A 21990-nucleotide genomic window follows, 5' to 3' on the forward strand; every position below is an offset into this window, starting at 1 on the left:
GGAGGCAGAGGCAGGAGGATCTCTGTGGGTTTGAGGCCAGCCTGGTCTACAGAGCGAGACCCAGGACATGATCTGAAGCTACATAGAGAAACCCTATCTCAATCAATCAATCAATCAATCAATCAATAAAAGTTTGCTTTAGCTACACAACCTCAGCACTCCCCTGGAAGAAGTACACCCTGAGCAACACAGCAGGTCAAGGCCAGCCTGGAGCTGCCTCGAAAAATAAATAAATAGTAGTGTTAGCATTAGTTATTAGATAAGTACCAGCATCTCACAGTCAGTAGTGCCTACTCAGTCCTCAGTTTCCTTTATTTATATGTGGCCTGAGATTTTTTCAGTAATTTCTAAACACCCACTTTGTACAGGTGATGCTAATCATTCCCATTCCCTAGCATACAAGGAAGAGAGTTGCCTTTTCTTTTAAATAAATAAGCATGACAGGAATCACACATAATTAATCTCCAGTTATTTGTTGTTGACTATAATGCAAAATTTTACTAATGGATCTCCATTTCCTTGTGATGTAGCTCAGCTGGTGGAGTACTTGCTTCACATGCATGAACATCATATAAACTCATGAGCTCTGACCTTCTGGCACTCAGAAGTTCAAACTAGACTGGGCTGAGATCACCCAAACAACATTTCTGTATGTGTGCTTTGGTTTTATTTTCCTTCTCTGTTCCTCCCTTGATGATGGGGAACGATCTTTGACTCAGAAGATTTTAGCACTGAGGAGGTCTAAAGGATGTTCTGGCCTTATATTCACAGACAGAACCTCAGAGTTGAATGTTTTCCCCATGATAGGTGGTTGTTAGCAGGGGTGAGACCCTGTGATGTGCCCACTGTCAGAGACTTCCTTCTGCATCATTTCTGGGGCATTTCCTAATTCCTAATTCTGTACATGTGCTCCTTATTTTTTTGTTCCAAATAGTAGAAGTCTGTTACTAAATTTGGAACTTAAGAGATCAACCAGTCACCATTCCAACTTAAATCTTTTTGAACTTCAGATTTTTGACTGTACATCATACAATGCCCTGATACCATGAGTCTTAACTTTGGTTTGAAGGTAAAAATGATTTGAGAAGATAATGTTCTTCTGAGTAACAGGTTGCCCATTCTCTCACTGTATGTATAGGTTTCACCATAGTTACTTTCTTTGACGTTAGCAGTTTTTTCTCCTATGTAAAACTTAAAATGTCAAAGACGTTTCTTTGTGCGAGACTTGTTTTTTGAGGCATTCAGAATGTTTAGGAAAAGTGAAGAAAACAATTTGGTTGAAATTTGAATATGTGAGTTGAAGACCCATATTCCACAGGCAATTATTTTCATCTGCAGTTGAATGTGGCATTTATTCTGTGCTGCAATCCATAGCATGTACTGAAAGGACCATAAAGAAAGATTCAATTCAAGGTATTATTTCTGAGACAGTCTCATGTATCCCAGGCTGGCCTTGAACTGACTATATATCTGAGGATGACCTTGAAATTCTGATCCTTTTGCCTTTTAATATTGAGTGCTAGGATTACAGGTGTGTGCTACTGCACCCAGTTTCTTCTCTGCTGGGGATGATGGAACCTAGGGTTCTGTGAGTGCTAGGCAATCACTCCACCAACAGAACTGTTATCTCCAGCCCTCCAATTTAAGGTTTTAATCTTACAAAGATACCCACAGTGCCTGCTCATGACCTTATGACTTAGAGATAATTACTGGTAGCATTTGAGCCCTCCCGTGCTGAATTTACTTATTCTTTTTGGATGGGAAGTGAGATGTTAGAACATTGTAAAGCCTCCTAGACAAATCTGTTCCAGTTTTGCCTTAGAAAAGATGGACCTATCATTAAGAAAGATTGCCTGTGTGAGAACTTTTTAACCTCATTGTAGTTGATTCATATAAAGTTGAAGTTTACAATAATGGCTGCAATCCCAGGCTTATATTTATATTTGTTTACATTCTAATGCTGTTGAATCATTAAATGTCATTTCTATGATGGGCATATTGTGAATTAAATTTTTTCCTTGTTAACTTGTCATTTTTCTTTTTAAAAAATATTTTTGTATATTTCTTGCCAATGAAAAGAATTGGGAGACATCATTTTGTTTTAAATATAAAAATCATGCTAATTGCTAAAATAAACAATATAATTAGAAAAAAATTGAGGGGCTAGAGAGATGGCTCAGCAGTTAAGAGCATACACTGCTCTCAAAGAGAAACCGTGTTTGGTTCCCAGTACTCACACCTGGCAGTTCACAACTCCCTGTAACTCCAGCTCTGGGGGCATCCAGTACCTTTAGCCTCTGAGGGCACCTACACATTTGTACATACTCATACACATTCATACAATGTTAAATAATTTTTCAAAAATTTGAGTAGTATCTTGCCTCAGCCGGAGATAACCAGTATGTGATTTCTTCCCTTCTACATAGCATCATTCCCTTTTAATTATGTAGGTCCTCAAATTAGGTTCTCTCTTCCTAGTGAAGAATGTGTTCTTCAGTATCAAGAATTATCTCCATCATGATAGTTGTCTTAGTCTGTTTTCTGTCACTGTGTCAGTATGCCTTAGACTGGATAATTTATAGAGAAGAGAGATGTATTTTCTCTAGTAAAGAAATGCTGGACAATGTAATATCTTGGTAGTGACACCTGCTGAGGTCCTCCTGCTTGTAACACCACATGGCAGCAGTGTCCAGCTCCCTTCCTTATAAAGCCACTAGTCTATCCAGAAAGTCCCACTTCCATCCTCTCCTGGAGGTTGACTTTCAAACGCCATCAGTCTTTTAGTGTGCTTTTTAATCCTGAGACATGCCAGTGTGCAGGCAACACTGACCTCACACTAGCAGTTTATCTTCTAAAGGGTTTCAGATATTGTTTTATCTTTTGAACTTACTGAAATTTTTAAATTTTTGTCTTTCTTTAATTTCTTTGTGGCATTTTTGCAGCAGGCTTCAGCTCATGTTTTTATTAGGATACCGGAAATCTCTGTCATTTTCCCTTTGGCTCTGACTTTCCTTTCTTCAATAAAGACTTAAGTGAAGACAGTGAGATTATCAAAATAGTCTCAGATTCCTATAATGGTAGTTTTTTTTTTCCTCACATTGACCTCGATGTACTTGGAATTTATTTTGTATAAAGTGGCAGTGTGCCCATCTTAACTCTCTCCCTCCATTTTATTTATACATGGCCAGTTAAGTAAAACATACTTTACTCCATTGAAATGCCACCTGTTTGAATCTATTTCTGTTTTTTCATTTTTTTATTCAATTCTTTTATAGTGCGTGATTTTCCTTTTTTCTTAGCAAGAGTAGGGTGGACACAGTTTCTCTGTGTAGCCCTGGCTGTCCTGAAACTTGCTTAGTGGACCAGGCCGGCTTTGAACTCCACCTGGCTCAGTTCTCCATACTTTCTGTTACAAAGAGTTTTTATATGTAGCACAGTTGGTAACTAGTAAACACTCATCATCTGCATGTATAACCAGCAATTCCCCATATTTGTATGAATTCTCTATCTTCAGATACATTTTCACACTAAAGCTTTTGTGTAGAAAAACATAAAAAACAAATATAAGATGTGATATTTCACCCCTACTTCATTAATGTACACCTCTTAAGAGTTAAAAGGCATGCTCAGTTGTGATCACAATACAATTGTGGTGTAGAAGAAGCTTCTGTGTATTGTCTCTAAAACATACCTATCGCCAGTGTTAGCTCCATGGCTTTACTAGTTTAAAGAGTCTAAATTAGTTAGTTGTCTTTCTTGATTGTCCCGGGGTTCTGTTTGTCTGATTGCTTTGTGGTGTTATTTAATTTGTTCTTATAGTGCTTTTATTTTATATAAATTTATTTCTAACACACATGTCTACCTCTCTTCAAATGTGTCATTTCCATATTAAAATTTCTTCAAGTGTCCTAAGGAAATTTTAAAGTAACTTTTGCATTCAGAGCAAGGATGTATTTATTCTCTCTTGGATTGCTGGTGACTTAATTCTCAGGTGATTTTATCTTTGTCTTAAAAATCATCTTGTCTGACTTGAGTTAGCTGCCTTCTAAACCTCGTGTGTGTGTTCTGATTGTACACTCTTTTGTTGTTCCTTCACAGCTGGAATGCCGCTTAGTCTGTTGAATTGCTGCTGCTACTTATGGTTCTTTCCCTCTTAATGGTTGGGTCTTGTTTTTCAAGAAGTTCCTGTTACCATCAGAAAAGTTTCATTCTTACTCTGCTTTCTTTTTATTCCCATCTATGTAGACATCATGTTGGATTTTCCTACATGATGAGTGTTCTGGATCTGGAGTAAGTTTGTTCAGATCTTAGTTTCAAATCACCCCTTTCTGTTGGTCTGTGAAAATGCAGCTACATTCTGGGCCAGGTTTCTACTGCCGGCTGGCTTGGGGCTCAATATATAGATAGACTACCATGGCCTTAAACTCACAGAGCTGCACCTCTCTTAGTGCTGGAATTAAAGGCATGGCTCTCTATTTTTACAACTTGATAAAGACTTTGTTTGTTTGTTTTTTGAGACAGGGTTTGTCAATGTAGCCCTGGCTGTCCTGGAACGCTCTCTGTAGAGTAGGCTGGCCTCAAACTCAGATTTGCCTACCCTGGCTCTCAGGATTAAAGGCCTGAGCCACCACTTCCTGGCAGGTGTTTTTTAAAGTTGGATGATCTGTTAGCATTTGTTAAGCTGGGACATTAGTGAAAAGGATCTATTTTCCCCATATTTTGGTCACTTTTTGTTATTTGTTTGTTTATTTATTAGATAGGTGTCACTATAATCTAGCCTGTCCTGGGACTGAATATGCAGATCAGGCTCGTCTTGAACTTGTGATCTTCTGGGTTCTGCTTCCCAAGTGCTGGAATTATAGGCATGTGCCAGTATGCCTAGATTGAATCAGGGTTTCTTTACTATGGTTTGAGTATGTCTGTTCATGTGATGTAGACTTGTTACTCAGGGTGGCATTATGGAGAAATGGTATGTAGCCTTGAAGAATAGATCCCAATGTGAGATGTTTAAGTCATTGACTTAAAGAGATTAAGTAATTTTCATGGTCCATGGTAAAAGAGTAAGCTTGAGTCCCTAGTCTGTCTGGATTCATATCTTACCACACTTTTCTCTCTCTCTGTGTACACTACTATTATAGCATTTGTTATGAGACTCTCAAGACTTTCAGATTTCCAGACTATGTCCCAGATTATTCTGTTTTCCCAATGTTCCCAGTCTTAGGCATGTTGTCACATAACAGAAAATAGATTGATACATTTGTCATATTTAAAGATTTCATAAATGTGTAGGTCTATTTTGAACTTTCCGTTTTATTCTTTACTTTTTCTATCCCTCTGTTACAACTCAGTAATCATTGGTTTAGTTTCTGAGTTTTTACATTTGACAGAGAATATACTCCATGTTTCTTCTGCAGGACTGTCTAAACAGATTTGTTTGTTTGTTTGTTTGTTTGTTTGTTTGTTTGTTTCGAGACAGCATTTCTGTGGGTGTACCTCTGGCTGTCCTGGAACTTGCTCTGTAGACCATGCTGACCTCGAATTCAGAGATCTGCCTCCTTCTCCCTCCCACCACCACTCAGAAAAAGTCCTTGACTTATTGCTCATCTAAGTAATATTTAGTCAGTTTGACAAATCCCCTTTTGTGAGCCTGGTTATTAGTCTTGTACCACAGGAGACTGGACAGCTTTATGGTGAATGTTTGTTCTCTCATGAACATGGAGTTTATCTTTGTTTATTTGGGGGCTTTAAATGCCTAGTACCTTTTGTCTTAGGTAGGGGTTCTGTTGTTGTGATAAAACATCATGATCAAAAGCAAGTTGGGGAGGGAAGGATTTCTATTGGTTTACAGTTTCATCACTGAGGGGAAGTAAGAGCAGGAACCCAAGCAGAGTGAAGGAACCTATACACAGGAGCTGATGCAGAGGGCAAGGAGGAATGCTGCTTACTGGCTTGCTCTTCATGACTTGTTCAGCCTTCTTTCTTATGGCTTCCAGAACCACCAGCCCAAGGGTAGCACCACCAACATTAGACTGAGCTCTCCTACATCAATCAGTAAGAAAATGACCTACAGACTTGTCTTCAGCCCCATCTTGTAGAGGCGTCTTCCTCTCAGATGCCTCTAGCTTATGTTCTAAGTTGACATAAAACTAGGCAGCATACCTTTTGTTTTCACTTTAGATTGATTTGGTTGGTTTATTCCTAGGTGCTCCAAAGTATGTTTTTATTAACCTTTGTATGTTTTCAAGTTTTAAGTTTATAAACCTACCATCACTGACCATACTTACAAAAGAAATTGATTTGTATATATATTGGTTCTATAACTAGCCACTTTTTAATACATTTACCTTAATTGTTCTACCATTAGTAAAAACTCAGGAGTCAGAAATTGTGATTAAATCCAAAGAACAACAGAGGAATGATCGGCTGACCCTACTCTCCACGTTTCCCAGATCCCAAAACTCAAAAATCTTTTCAAGCCCCTCCTTCTTCCTCTTTGTGTCTCTCTGTCTTCATCTTGGTCCACCAGAAGACTCTGTGGTTTATTCTGGCCAGGTGAATGTGAACTCAGAGCTCTGAATCATGGTTTAACTCCATTGGTGATCTTGGAGTGACAAACGAATCTCTTGCAACATTTCCCTCTTTTTGTCTAAATAAAAAAGAAAGGTTTTAATTCTATCATAGTAATACTACATACAGTGATTATCAGGTATTGTCTAAAAAAAAGAGGGAAGGTTTTAAACTTAACTGTTCTTATTATACATGGTTTTACTTTGTTATTAAGTAAGAATTACATTCACAATGTCCAGTCCATTTGCATGTGGCAAATTCAGAGAAAATATTCCATTGTCTATCCTGTCTTGGTGAGTCCAAAGTTTTGTACCTAATTCACTTTCTATCTTAACTTATATTACCAAACCAAAACTTTCTTTTTAGACCTCAAAACATTTTCTTAGATAAACAACTTAAGCTTTTATGTCTCTCAACCTTATACATTTTAAACCTCTTTCCTGAGTTTCATTTCTGAATTTGGTAACAAGGAAAACTGTAACTATAACTATCTAGTCTTCAACCCCATCAGAGACCCGAGAAGGATATAATATTACCTGAGTAAACAGGAAGTGCAGAGCAAACAACTTCTAAAACTATAAAAATGACAGAGGCAGCTGGCTGTCTGGGAAGTCACCCAAGGTTCCTCTGTAACTCTGGGGCATCCATTTTCAACCTACAGGCCTAGAATATCTGACAGACTTTTTTGTGAAGCAGGAGTTTTGAAGGACTGTCCTACCTTGTCTTGGCAAAGTTCAGCAATCACTTTCTTTTGTGTCCTGCTTGTCTAATTTGGACAGCATACTGTCAGCAGTCAAGGCAAGGGCAGTTTCTTTGCCAGTGGCTAACTTTGCCACAATTAAAGCAAACTCCTTAAGGAGTTTCTTCAGTGCCCATCATCCTTTTTAAAGTAAATTGGTGCTGCCAGGAGCAGACATGTCTCACTGTCATGAAAAGTCTTATGTTATTAAAACATCTCAAATGCCATATTCTGTAGGTCTCTGAAGTGTTCGAAGACCATCTGTCTGTCTAAATATGTCTGTCCTTGAAAACATACCTATCATGGCCACAAATTTGTTAGATGACTAACTACTAATTTGTATTTCTTAATTATCCTAAATAGTTTGTAATAGTAGCTTTCAAGGACTAGAAGTATCCGTTACATTGTTAAATGAGGTGTGTCGGTACAATACCTTAAACAAGAAACATTTTTACAACATAACAAAATAACTTTAAATTTGTATTAGTATACAAAAATCTGTAACTGGGCAATGGTGGCACACACTTTTAATCCCTGCACTCACGAGGTAGAGCCAGACGGATCTCTGTGAGTTTGAGGCCAGCCTGGTCTACAGAGCAAGATCTATGACAGGCACCAAAACTACACAGAGAAACCCTGTCTTGAACCCCCCCCCAAAAAAAAAAAATCCGTACCAATGTAAAATATTTAATACTAGTAGTTGCTTTTTTAGTTTATAAGTAGATTGAATAATCTACCCTTTATCTTATCATTCCTATATCTCCCTCCATTTTCTTTTCAGAAAGAGATCCCTGAATTTAACCTCCTTTGTTTAGTTTTTTCCCTGACCATGATCCATAACAACTTGCAACTGACCCCCTAAACAATGACAAACACCCATTATATCCACCAAACAAAACCCACCCAACCCCACCTTTTGAGAATGTGGGCGTCATGTTCTTAAAATTACTTCCTGTTTTCTGGGGGTGATGGCATAGTTAGGGGACCCTGAGAAAATTGAGATGATGATCAAGTCCTTGCAGAGCTAGCTGTTATTCAGTCTTGATGTGATGGGAAGGAAAGTGCAGGTCTTATGTGAATTCATGGGTGGAATAGTCTTTGAGGCTGGACCATCTGAGCTAACTGCCTTGAAATTGTCCTTAATAGTTTGTCGTCCAAAGCTGATCTTTGGGTGGTTGTCAGTGTAGTGATGTTGTCCAGGTGGAATCGTTGTTACAGGGCACCATCATCCTTTTGGAGACCTCAGAGGTTGCTGATAGGAATTGTCATGGTTCACTGCAGAAAACTTACATTTTAAAGTCATATGCATCAGATCTCAGAGAAGTTAAAGGACCACGGTCTGTTAAATACATCTGGGGTACACAAGTTTAATCCCTTGTTACCTGCTTCAGACTCAAGCCTGAATCCATGTACAGGAAGCTAGATGAAGCCTACTTCTAGAATCAGTATTCTATATGACCATTAATATCACAACAGAACGTTTAAATATATATATATACACATATATGTATATATTAATCTTATAAATTTTGAGATAATATTTGAGAGAAGTTTTAAGGAGTCAAAATAAAACCAAAAGAGTATCAGATTAGTGGCAATAGAATAGTCCTTTAATTTTTTTTTTTTTTTTTTTTTTTTTTTTTTTCCCTGTAACATACCAGGTTGCTTTCTGACTAGAGACAGAGATTTTGGATTTTCCTTTAACAAGCATGCTGGGTTTATAGAGGAAAAAGCCACACTCTCATTCCAAAGCCAGCTTTAAATTTCAGTTGAATTGGAACTACAAAAAGACCATTTGTCTTACATGTCTACAGAGAATAGCAGAAACAAACATTTGGGAAGATATATGAAATGTTATCCTGTTGGATATGTGATATACCAATAGACCAATTTACTCTTTTTCTTCGGACATTTTCTCTGGATGATTCGTCATTCTTCACATGTCTCATTTGTCCAGTGGTCTTTAGATTCCTTAGTTGTATGCTTTTTTTTCTCCTAGAAATATTGGTGAAATTATTAATGCCACTCCATGTAGTTAAAAGGGAGGTTTATTTTTGGTTGGGAGCCTAGCCTTTAACGGCCGAGCCATCTCTATAGCCGGGCAGTGGTGGCGCACACCTTTAATCCCAGCACTTGGGAGGCAGAGCCAGGCAGATCTCTGTGAGTTCGAGGCCAGCCTGGGCTACCAAGTGAGTTCCAGGAAAGGCGCAAAAGCTACACAGGAAACCCTGTCTCGGAAAAAAAAAAAAAAAAAAAAAAAAAAAAAGGAGGTTTATTTAGTGGTGTAACTTACAAATGAAGGAATAGGGAGGTTGCAGGGTCTGGGAAAGATGTAGCGCAGTCCAGCGGTGTTCTCTGGAGAACTCTGCTCAGTCTACCTCCAGGGTCCAGGGTCCAGGAACCAAGAAAGGCGGTGCATCCAGATCTTGGTCTTCAGGGTCCTCTCTTGGCCCTGCCTTGTAGGCGTGACAGTTACCGAAGCCTCAGTGGGGGTTGGAACTTCCAGATCAAAGCTGGAATGGCCACCCACTACATAGAAAGACAAAAACAAAACCCTGCCCTGACCCTAACTTTGGGGAGTTTTCCTTTTTGGCAGGTTATATCTAATCAAATGAAAGGCATTTGTCAAGAGGTTTCTCCTGTTTGAATTTAATCTTTATCAATTTTGATGGTGTTTGTGGTGGAAACAAAAGTAAAACCTCTTCCCCAAAGTAATACATATCCTGGTTTCCATTCTGAGATCATCGCATCTTTAAAGTATACAGGCTGATTTAATTTAGCAGGTTTTTCTACTATCCAATGTCTGTCTGCAGCTGCCATTCCTTTCTCATTAGCATTTAAAAAATTAAAGTTAATAAAGCACTGTCTAATCTATCTCTGAGGGGGCTGTCTTTATTACCCCTTCCTGTTTTTTAAGCATATCTTTTAAAGTGGTGATTAGATCTTTCTATAACTGCTTGTCCTGTAGGATTGTGTGGAATACCTGTAACATGCTTTATATTGTAATATGAAAAAAACTTTTCGCCAGGCGGTGGTTGCACACGCCTTTAATCCCAGCACTCAGGAGGCAGAGGCAGGCAGATCTTTGTGAGTTTGAGGCCAGCCTGGCCTACAGAGCGAGATCCAGGACAGGCACCAAAACTACACAGAGAAACCCTGTCTCTAAAAAAACTAAAAAAAAAAAAAAAAAAAAAAAAAAATCCTGAGTATGTATTTATCTATCTATGGTATGGTGTATGGTGCACATACTTTAATTTTCTAAACTCCACAAAATGAAACATATCCATTGGCCTGATTTCATTTCTTTGAGTACCTTTTGAGTAACTTCCTGCAGGTAATGGGGTTTGGATATACATAGAACAAGTAGGACATTTCCTTATAATTTTCTAGGCTTGTTACCAAGGTTCCTTCAAACCCTTGTTATTAACATGGTGTTTCTTATGAAATTCTGAGGCTTGTAGCACATTTCCTACCAATAGCTGACCAATTTTATCATTACCTTGTGCTAATGGCCTGGTAGACCTATAAGGGATCTGATACATGTTATATACAAGGGATGATTTCTTTTTTTTCCCAAAGATTTATTAATTTATTATGTATACAGTATTCTGCCTGCATGTGTCCCTGCAGGCCAGAAGAGGGCACCAGATCTCATTACAAGTGGTTGTGAGCCACCATGTGGTTGCTGACAATTGAACTCAGGACCTCTGGAAGAGCAGTCGGTGCTCTTAACCACTGAGCCACCTCTCCAGCCCACAAGGGATGATTTCTGATTATTTCTTTTAACTGAATAAATAACAGAGCTAATTCTCAACCATCTGGAATAAGTTCAGCAGTTTATATATGTAAAACAACTGTTTCTGCAAATTGAGAGTCAATGGCTATAATAAGAGGTTCTAGAAAATCTAATAAAACCATGAGAATAGCATATAATTCAGACTTTTGAACAGAATCATAAGGACTTTGAGCCATTTTACTTAGATTTCCTGACTTATAACCTGCCTTTTCTGATTTATTGGCATCAGTATAGAATATAGGGGCTCTAGAAATTGGTGTTCCTCATACGATGTGAGTAAGTATCCATTTAGTTCTTTTTATAAACTGAAGTCTCTTGATTTGGGGATATTTATTGCTAATCTCTCCCAAGAAATTCCTGCAAGCTCTTTGCCAATGTTCATTTTCCATCCATAATGAGGCAATTTAACCAATAGTAAAAGGACCCACAATTCCTGCTAATTGACGAATTCTCAAGTTTTCTTTCAGAATCAATTCAGAAATCTTTTCTACATAGGTCTTTTTTTTTTTTTTTTTGGTTTTTCGAGACAGGGTTTCTCTGTGTAGCTTTGCGCCTTTCCTGGAGCTCACTTGGTAGCCCAGGCTGGCCTCGAACTCACAGAGATCCGCCTGACTCTGCCTCCCAAGTGCTGGGATTAAAGGCGTGCGCCACCAACGCCCGGCTCTACATAGGTCTTTAATTTTTTACTCTATTTGGTAAAAATATCCATTCTAAGATATTGTCTTCTCTCTGCATTAAAATCTCTGTAGGGGAATGAGTAGAAGGTAAAATACCAGAATGCAGTCATGCTCTGGATCCAAACAATCCACATGTGTATCCTGTAATTTCTCTTCTACCAAAGCCAATTCTCTCTCAGCCTCAGCTGATAATTTTCCTGGGCTATTTTAGTCTTTATCACCTTGTAAGTTTTGAAATAAATTTAGTTCTTGAGTAGTTATTTCAGTTATGGGTTATAGCCAGTTAATGTCTTACAGTAATTTTTGAAAATCATTAAGCGTTTGTAATTAATAATTCTTGATTTGTACTTTCTGTGGTTGAACTTTTTGTAAACCTATGTTATATCCTAGGTAATTAATAGAATCTCCTCTTTGTATTTTTTCAGGACCAATTTGTAATCCCCAACAAGGCAAAATTTTGTTTGCTTCTTTAAACACTTTAACTTTTACATTCAATTTTAGTGATTGGGGTGGGGAGCGTGCACTGTTTCATGTATTTGACATTTCTTTCTGGAGAACATTATTTCTTCATGTACCCAGTGTGCTCTTAAGCAGCAGCTGTCCTTATTGTCAGGCAGTTCTTAGAGATGAGCATTAGCTAGATTGGAACAACCATCACATGTGCCTACCAAATTTGCTGTATCCCAGTAAAGGACCAAACTGTTAGATTTGAGATAGCCAGAGGGGTGCATTTATTATTTGTCGCCTTTTGTCTATGCAGCATCTATTAAACTTTATTTTTTTAATGTCTGTGTGTATGTTTATGTGCATGCAAGAGTGTGTGTGTGTATGTGTGTCTGTCTGTCTGACTGACTGACTGACTTCTGTCTGTTTGTCTGTCTGTGTGCTTTTAGAAGCCAGGAGGCCATCTCAGGATCATCCCCTGGAACATTGCACCTCCTTTGGGACAATTTCTTACTGGTCTGTAGCTTAGCAATTAGGGTAGAGTTCCAGTAATATTCCTGTCCCCACCTCTCCATTGCTGAGGTTACAAGCTTGTGCCACTATGTCCACCTCTTTATGTCCGTGAACTGAACTGAAGTCTTGATACTTTTAAAGCAAGTGTTTCACCTACTGAACCATCATCCTAGCCCTAGATTTGATGCTGCTGCTGCTGCTGCTTTTTCTTTTCTTTTTTGTTATTTTTATTTATTTTCATTGAAAATGGATTTTTTTCATATAATATGTTCTGATTGCATTTTCCTCTTCTCCAACTTCTCTCAGATCCTTCCCAAATCCACACCCTTTTTCTCTCTCATTAGATTACAGACAAGCATCAAAAAAAAAAAATGATGAAACAAGAACAAACAACCCGGAATAGGACAAAACAAACAAACAAACAAGCCAAAGAAAAAGCACAAGAAACACATACAGACACTGAGATACACACGCGCACACACAGAAAACCTATAAAAACAAAATTTGAAACCATAATACATAAGCAAAAGATCTATGAGGTTAAATAACCAAAAACAGAATAAAACAAAAAATAAGCAAAAAGCTCTGGCAAAGCATTGTGAGACAAAACCACCATTGAGTTGACTTTGTGTTGGTCATCTACTGCTGGGTATGGGGCCTGCCCTTAAGTGAGGTGAGTCCAGTGAGACTCCTTTGGAAAAAACTAAGTTTTTCCTTTGTGCGAGGTTATCCTTTGGAGATAGCTCATGTTTACTGCCATGTTCAGTACTGGAACCACATCTGACTAAGACTTGTGCAGGCAGGCTCTGTGCATCTTGCCTCAGTCATATGTGTGTCAATTCTGTTGTGTCTGGAAGGCCTTGTTTCCATGGTATCCTTCATCCCCATTAGCTCTTACAATCTTTCTGCTTCCTCTTCTGCAGAGTCCCCTGAGCCCTGAGATGAGGGATTTGATGGAGACATTTCATTTAGGACTGAGTGTTCCAGGATCTCTCACTCTCTGCACATTGTCTCGTTATGGGTCTCTGTGTTTGTTCTCATATACTGTAATAGGAAATTTCTCTGATAAAGGCTTAGTGAAACACTGATCTATGAGTAGAGCAGAATGTCATTAGAAGTCATTTATTGCTGTGTTCCTTTAGTTAGAGCAGTAGTATCTGGTTTTCCCCCAAGCCCATGACCTATCTGTTGGTTTTATGTGGTGCTTTTGCCCTGTGAGGAAAAGTCACAAGGCACAATAAAACCCACTATGAGAGATTTATTAGTAGAAGGGAGGGACAGAAAAGAATGTGATCAGGCCTGTTTGAAAGACATGTGCGGAGAGGGGGGAGGGTACATGGGATTCACCTTTTATGGACTACCCCCTCACATGTGCATATGGGCCCATGTGGCTACACCACGCATGCGCATAGATTACATGATCACTCTGCGTGAGCACTCTGCACACAATTTACATGACCACGCAGGGCAATTACATAGAATGTACAGCCCTGAAAATAACTAGGTGGGAATGACCAGGTGTCTTGCCAGGGCATGTGCGGTCATGGGGTTTGTGGTTAGAATTCCTATCACTATCTAGTGTCAGGTTCTTGGCCACTAGGGTAGTGTTGGGCATGGGTTCCATCTCACAGAGAGCCTTAATTCCAATTAGGTTAGTTACTCCTGCAACTGTGCCATTATTGTACAAGTGTGTCTTGCAGGCAGATCACCATTGTGGATCGAAGGGTTTATATCATTAGTGTTTACCTTTCTGTTCTGATAGCATGCAAAGTACCTTTTTAATAATTATTTATTTATGTTTATTGGTGTATTGTTTGCAAGTACACATCAGAATAGGGTTTAGGATCCCATTAGACTACAGTTAGAGACAGTTGTGAGCTGCCATGTGGGTGCTGGGAACTGAACTCAGGACCTCTGGAAGAGTGGCCAGTGCTCTTAACCACTGAGCCATCTCTCCAGGATTTCTCTGTGTAGCTTTGGTGCCAGTCCTGGATCTCGCTCTGTAGACCAGGCTGGCCTCAAACTCACAGAGATCCACCTGGCTCTGCCTCCCGAGTGCTGGGATTAAAAGCGTGCTCCGCCACCACCACCTTCAAAGTACCTTCTAGTACCATGAACACTAGTCATTAGGGTGAGGGCTCTAGATAGTGGTTCTCAACCTTCTAATGCTATGACCCTTTAGTGCAGTTCCATATGTTGTGGTGCCCCCCAACCATAAAATTCTTTCATTGCTACTTCCTAACTGTAATTTTACTATTGTTATGAATCATAATGTAAATAAAAATCATAATGCATGATCTGATATGTGATCCATAAGGGGTTGTGGCCCACAGGTTTAGAACCACTGTTCTAGGTAGTCCCCAACTTCTCCATGTATGACAGTTATGTAGATGTTCTGTTCAGTAGTAGGACTTTACCATCAGTTTGTAGAGAGCAACCAATAGCCTTGGCAATAGCCTGGGGCTTTTTTGTTGTTGTTTTTTGTTTTGTTTTGTTTTTTGAGGTTTTCATGAGGCCCCTTTGGCCAACAGCTCAATTAGAGGTAACCCATTCTTGGCGCTGGAGGTTTTATTTGGTGATGAGATATGTCTAGTTGTGGTTTTGGATTTCCCATTATTGTATCTCCCATGATTTCTAGTTTAGATTTCTTTCATATATGTATATATTTTAAGAAGCTTCTACTGAATTAGGTTTCCGTACAATCCATCAGATTGCCCTTAGTTTTTGCTGTCCCTCCCTATAACCCTTCTCCCCATCCCCCTTCCCTCTCCCCATTTGAACCTCCTTGTTTCAACCCCCCCCAAAAAACTAGTCTGTTTCCCCTTTCTGGCTATTATGAGTATATATATATATATATATATATATATATATATATATATGTGTGTGTGTGTGTGTGTGTGTGTGTGTGTGTGTGTATGTGTGTGTGTGTGTGTGTGTGTGTGTATAGAGAGAGAGAGAGTAGCAATGAACATGGTTGAACATGTGTCTTTGTAGTAGGATGTAGAGTCCTTTGGAGCCGAGTGTTGTCTCAGTTAGGGTTATGGTGGCTGTAATGAGACTCCATAATCAAGGCAAAGGCAATTCTTATAAAAGAAAGCATTTAATTGGGGGCTTGCTTACCTGGGTTCCAGAGGTGCACTGTCACCATGGCAGGGAGCATGACAGCAGGCAGGTAGACATAGTGCTGGAGAAGTAACTGGGGGATGGTCGGCAGTGGGCGAGGGCGGCCGGCAGGAAAGAGCTGGGGAGGGAGAGACTTAGAAACAGGTCCACACTGGGCCTGGTGTGGGCTTTTGAAACCTCAAAGGATGCCCCTAGTGACACACTTCCTTCAACAAGGCCACACCGACTACAGCAAAACCACACTCCCTAATCCTTCCATGACAGCTCATCAACTGGGGACTAAACATGCAAACATGAGCCTATGGGGCCAGTCTCATTCAGTTCGCCACAAGTGGCATAGCCTGAGGTAGATTATTCTCAGCTTGCCGAGGAACCAGCACACCATTTCCCATAGTGGCTATACAAGTTTGCAGTCCCACCAGCAACGGATGAATGTTCCCCTTACCCCATATCCTTGCCAGCATGAGCTGTTATTTATTTTGTTGTTCTTGGCCATTCTGGCTAGTGTAAGTTGAAATCTCAAAGTAATTTTGATTTGCATTTCCCTGAAAGACTTAAGAACTTTGAATAGTTCTTGAAGTGCTTCTCAGCCATTTGAGTTTCCTCCTTTGAGAATTCTCTGTTTAGATCTGTATCCCATTTTTAAATTGGGTTGTTTGTTTTCTTGATGTACAGTTTTTTGAGTTTTTTATATATTTTAGATATTAGCCCTCTGTTGGATGTGTAGTTGGTAAAAATCTTTTCTCATTCTGTAGCCTGCATCTTTGTCCAAATGATGGTATCCTTTTCAGTTTCATAAAGTCTCATTTAATTGTTCTTATTGCCTGTGGTACCCATGTTTTGTTCAGAGAGTCTTTTCCTTAACCAATGAATTTAAAAACTATTCCCCACATTCTTTTCTATCATAATTCAGTCTATCTGGCCTTATATTGAAGTCCTTGATCCATCTGGAGTTGAGTTTTGTGCAAGGTGATAATTTGCATTTGTCTACATGCAAATACAGAGTTTGACCAGCGACATTTGTTGAAAATGCTGTCTTTTTTTCAGTGTGTATTTCTGGCATTTTAAAAATAATAGCTGGGCGGTGGTGGCGCACGCCTTTAATCCCAGCACTTGGGAGGCAGAGGCAGGCGGATCTTTGTGAGTTCCAGGGAAGGTGCAAAGCTACAGAAACCCTGTCTCAAAAAAACAAAACAGGTGTCCTTAAGTGTGAGGACTAATGTCTGGACCTTCAGTTTGATTCCATTGATGAACCTGTCTGTTTTTATGCCAATATCATGCTGTTTTTATTATTATATCTCTGTACTACAATTTGAGATTGGGGATGGTGAGACCTCCAGCAGTTCTTTTATTATTCAGTCTTGTTTTAGCTGTGTGTGTGTGTGTGTGTGTGTGTGTGTGTGTGTGTGTGTGTGTTTCCGTTTCCATAAGAAACTGAAAATTGCCCTTTCAATTTCTGTGAAGAATTATGTTGGGATTTTGATGGGGATTGCATTGAATCTGTAGATTGCCTTTGATAGGATCTAGCCCCAAACTTTAAACTATTTAATTGGAAAGGTTTCAAAGTTAATTGTCTCTTATGATATACATAAGGTTATGATATACATAAGGTGTTGTAAGGTTTGAATTATTAACACTAAACAAATAATTAAATATTTGAGTTAGATTTAGAAATCAGAACTGTTGGGCTGGAGAGATGGCTCAGCGGTTAAGAGCACTGGCTGCTCTTTCAGAGGTTCTGAGTTCAATTCCTAGCAACCACATGGTGGCTCACAACCATCTCTAGTGGGATGGGATGCCCTCTTCTGGCACAAAGGTGTACATGCAAGTAGAGCACTCATATATAAAATAAATAAATAAATCTTTTAAAAAAAGAGGATGCTGGCCAGGCGGTGGTGGCACACGCCTTTAATCCCAGCATTTGGGAGGCAGAGCCAGGTGGATCTCTGTGAGTTCGAGGCCAGCCTGGGCTACCAAGTGAGTTCCAGGAAAGGCGCAAAGCTACACAGAGAAACCCTGTCTTGAAAAACAAAACAAAAAAACAAAAAAAAAAAAAGAGGATGCTGCATTCCTTCAAAAATAAAAAATAAATAAAGAAGGAATAAATCAGAACTGTCAGTGTTAACCCTGGCTTTGCTAGGAAGTGGCCCACATGACTTTTAATTTTCTAATTTGTTTATTATTTCTTATTTTATGAGTATGGGTGTTTTACCTTCATGTACGTCTGTGTACTGCTTGCATACCTGGTGCCCACAGAGTCCAAAAGAGCACGTTGGATCATCTGGAACTGGAGTTACAGATGGTTGTGAGCTGTCATGTAGGTGCTGGGAATCAAACCCAGATCCTCTTGAAGAGCCCAATGCTCTTAACCTCTGGATCATTTCCTTTTTTCTTTTTTCTTTTTTCTTTTTTTTTTTTCTTTTTTTTTTTTTTTGGTTTTTCGAGACAGGGTTTCTCTGTGTAGCTTTGCGCCTTTCCTGGGACTCACTTGGTAGCCCAGGCTGGCCTCGAACTCACAGAGATCCTCCTGCCTCTGCCTCCCGAGTGCTGGGATTAAAGGCGTGCACCACCACCGCCCGGCATAGATTTATTTACTTACTTACTTACTTACTTATTTATTTATTTATTATGTATACAGTATTCTGCCTGCATATGTCCCTGCAGGCCAGAAGAGGGCACCAGATCTCATTACAGATGGTTGTGAGCCACCATGTGGTTGCTGGGAATTGAACTCAGGACCTCTGGAAGAGCAGTCAGGGCTCTTAACCACTGAGCCATCTCTCCAGCCCTCTGGATCATTTCTTAAGACTCAAGTCATGCTATTTTTATAGAACATTTAGGACAAATTAAGTATTCTTTATCTAAAATGCTTGGAACCAGTCATTTTTTTGTACTTGTAAAATATTTTTAAATTTTGAAATGCTGGCATATGTACAAAAAGTACATAATGAGATATTTTGGGAGTAGGACTAAAGTCTAAATATAAACTTCATCTGAGTATACCCTAATCTAGAGATGTTTGATGTATCTCAAACAAGCTAAGTTCCGAAGCAGCGTTGGATGGTGTGAAACTCTTCACTGTGACATCACAGTGCTGCTTGCATTGGTTGCTTTTCTATTTGCTCTGACCAAGTATCTGACAAGAGAGAGCACTAAGTGGTGGTCTTAGAATTTGGGGGATGCGTCCCTGGACAGTACGGCAGCTACTTACACTGTCAGCAGTAAGGAAACAGGAGCGAAGGGTGCTGTGCTAAGCCAGCCTCTCTCCCTTTTATTCAGTCTCAGATCTCAGCCCATGAAATAGTGTCATCCATATTGAAAGTTGGGTTTCAGTGGGGCGTGGTGCACACGCCTTTAATCCCAGCAGGGGCAGGCCGATCTCTGTCAGTTTGAGGACAGCCTTTACACAGAGAAACCCTGTCTTAAAAATAAACACAGAAAAAGAAAAGAAAGTTGATTCCCTCTTTCTTGAATATTATTAAGGACTACCCTTAATAATATTCTTCCTAGGGTGCCAGAAGAGAAGCTATGAACAGCAAGAATTATTTTCAGGAAAAGAATCTAAGTACACCCACCTCTTTGTCGTCTACTCTATTCCTCTGGGATAAAATTCTATCTACACAGCTTCAGTTCTGATCTTGTGCCAAGCACCTTTCTTGCCTGATTTCTCTCTGCCTTTATCTGTTGCCGCCTCTTAAGTTCTATCTTAATTCTCTCTTCTTCATTCTGCCTCATCTAGGTTCTTACCTATCTAGTACTTCCTCATCTGGCTCTTCCTCATCTTCCATCTTGTCCTCAAGTTCTCTTTCCCCAAATCCTCCTCTTAAGTCTCCTTTTACCTCTTAGTTCTCCCAGAGTCTCTCAGGAATCCAGTTATAAACCCAAGCAATAGCAATCTGTTAGTAAGGCTGTATAAGAAAGGAGGGTCTCAGCTTCAGTTGCACAAGAAACAACGCCTCGGAGACAGGCATTGTTTCCATAAGTGTGTTACTTTAGTTCAGAGGTCATTTGGCCTCGGATGCTTGATAGATATTTTAGATAAATACACTGTTAGTAGTTCTTGGAAGCACGCATGGCATACAAGAAAATCATTGTAGGAACCAGCTAATATATGTATAAAAGCTAAAATGTCACCAAGACTTCTTAAGCCATGGCTTGACCTTCAGAAAAGTGGTAGCTTCTGTGGTAGTAGCTGGATTCCATTACATTTTCCTGGGCTTGCAGCACCTCTTCTTTAAATCTGTCTGGAAACACTCTTGTAGACATACCCAGAGGTTCCTGACTGGATTCTAAATACAGTTAAACTGACTGTGAAGATTAGTCATCACAATGCTCAAAATGTTTCAACTCTTGCAACACTTTAGATTTTGAATTTTCAGATTAGACATTCTTAGTGGATTTGATGAATTAAGAATATGAAAATAGAGCTGAGAGATGGCTCAGCAGTTAAGAACACTGGCTGCTCTTCCACAATCCCCAGCACCCACATAAATGTCTGTAACTACAGCTCCAGGGGATCTTGCACCTTCACAGACATACATGCAGGCAAAACACCAATGCACATAAAAGAAAAATAAATCTTAAAAAAATATGAAAATAGGGCTGTAGAGATGGCTCAGTGGTTAAGAATGCATATTGCAACCGGGAGGGTGGTGGTGCACACCTTTAATCCCAGCACTCAGGAGGCAGAGGCAAGCAGATATCTTTGAGTTCGAGGCCAGCCTTGGCTACAGCGTGAGTTCCAGGAAAGGCAAAGCTACAGAGAAACCCTGTCTTGAAAAACCCCCCATAAAAGGGGAGGGGGCTGGAGAGATGGCTCAGAGGTTAAGAGCACTCGCTTCTAGAAGTCCCGAGTTCAATTCCCAGCAACCACTTGGTGGCTCACAACCATCTATAATGAGATCTGGTGCCTTCTTCTGGTGTGCAGACATACATACAAACAGAACACTGTATAAATAATAAATAACTAAATCTTAAAAAAAAATAAAAAAGAATGCATATTGCCATTGCAGAGGACCTGAATTTGATTCATAGCACCCACGTTGAGTGACTCACAGCTTCCTTAAACTCCAGTTCTGGGGATGGGATCTGACGCCCTTTAATAGGCACACACTTGCATAGGCATACACGCAGACAAAACACCCACACACATACAATAAATACATTTAAAAACAAAAAAGGCTGTGAAAAGAGAGTGCTTAAGTCTGGAGGTCACAGTTACATGAAGCAGCTACTCTCCCCAGAGCTGTGGGTACCAGTGTGTAGGTTGCAGTCACCTGAAGCCTACCTGCTTGTCATGAGTAGGAGGCTTCAGTCAGTGGTCAGTGGGGATTTCAGAAACTCAAACTAGTCCTGGTCAAAGTACTAAGATTCTGAGTACCCAGCCACAAATGGGACACTATGTCTCCCCTTCCCATATTTATAGAGCACTGTGGAAGAAGGGGAGGAAAGAATGAAGTGCTGGAAGAAACAGGAGAGGAGAGATGTTACGGACTTGAGTGTACATTCTCGGCATCACATGGTGGTTGCATGCACAGATTGGGTTTCTCGACACTGTCATAGAGAGGGAGGGTGGGTTCGTGACATACCACTTTCGTAAGGATTTTACACAGTTAATGGTTGTGGGAGGGAGAGACATTTTCTTCAGTGTTGTAGCTTATGCTTCTGTAAACAAATTCCCAACCTCCTCCCACCTCAAAAGAGCCCCCAATTCCTGCAGCTTTCATTCTTTTCACTAGCATCACCCACTGACAGAGCTTAACAGGAAGCCATTAAAACCACAGAAAGACCCCGGTTTAGAGGGGTTTGGGTTCAACGTCGCAGGGAATAGAGATGGAGTTAAGAGATAGTAGCTTAACAGTTAGCTTTCAGATAGTTACTGCTTACTAGTTAACCATATTGATTTTCTGTGTACAATAAATGAAAGTTTGTAAAACAAAGTTCAATGTTAAAATCCTCATTTCTTTCCCATGTGTTCCTAAACATAGCATCTTATATAGATTTCTGTGTCAGTTATAGGTCATAATTTATTGAAATTTACTGTCATTTAAAGTTGCTAATTGATGATTGGTTTAGGGGTTTTTTTTGGTTTGGTTTGTGTGTGTGTGTGTGTGTGTGTGTGTGTGTGTGTG

The 21990-nt window shown here is 39.7% G+C and overlaps 1 protein-coding gene and 1 long non-coding RNA gene across 51 annotated transcripts in view; one reads left to right on the top strand and one right to left on the bottom strand.

The window, feature by feature from the left end:
* Clasp2 (cytoplasmic linker associated protein 2) overlaps window positions 1-21990 on the top strand; it is a 193434-nt gene that overhangs the window by 71740 nt on the left and 99704 nt on the right. The gene's annotated exons all lie outside the window — the stretch shown is intronic.
* LOC143274359 (uncharacterized) lies at window positions 6297-9739 on the bottom strand. Its single transcript, XR_013052981.1, has 2 exons — window positions 9600-9739; window positions 6297-6646 (listed from the first exon to the last, which is right to left on the bottom strand). It is a non-coding gene; the product is annotated as an uncharacterized LOC143274359 (long non-coding RNA).

The sequence above is a fragment of the Peromyscus maniculatus genome, chromosome 7, assembly GCF_049852395.1.
Source record: "Peromyscus maniculatus bairdii isolate BWxNUB_F1_BW_parent chromosome 7, HU_Pman_BW_mat_3.1, whole genome shotgun sequence".
NCBI lineage: Eukaryota > Metazoa > Chordata > Mammalia > Rodentia > Cricetidae > Peromyscus > Peromyscus maniculatus.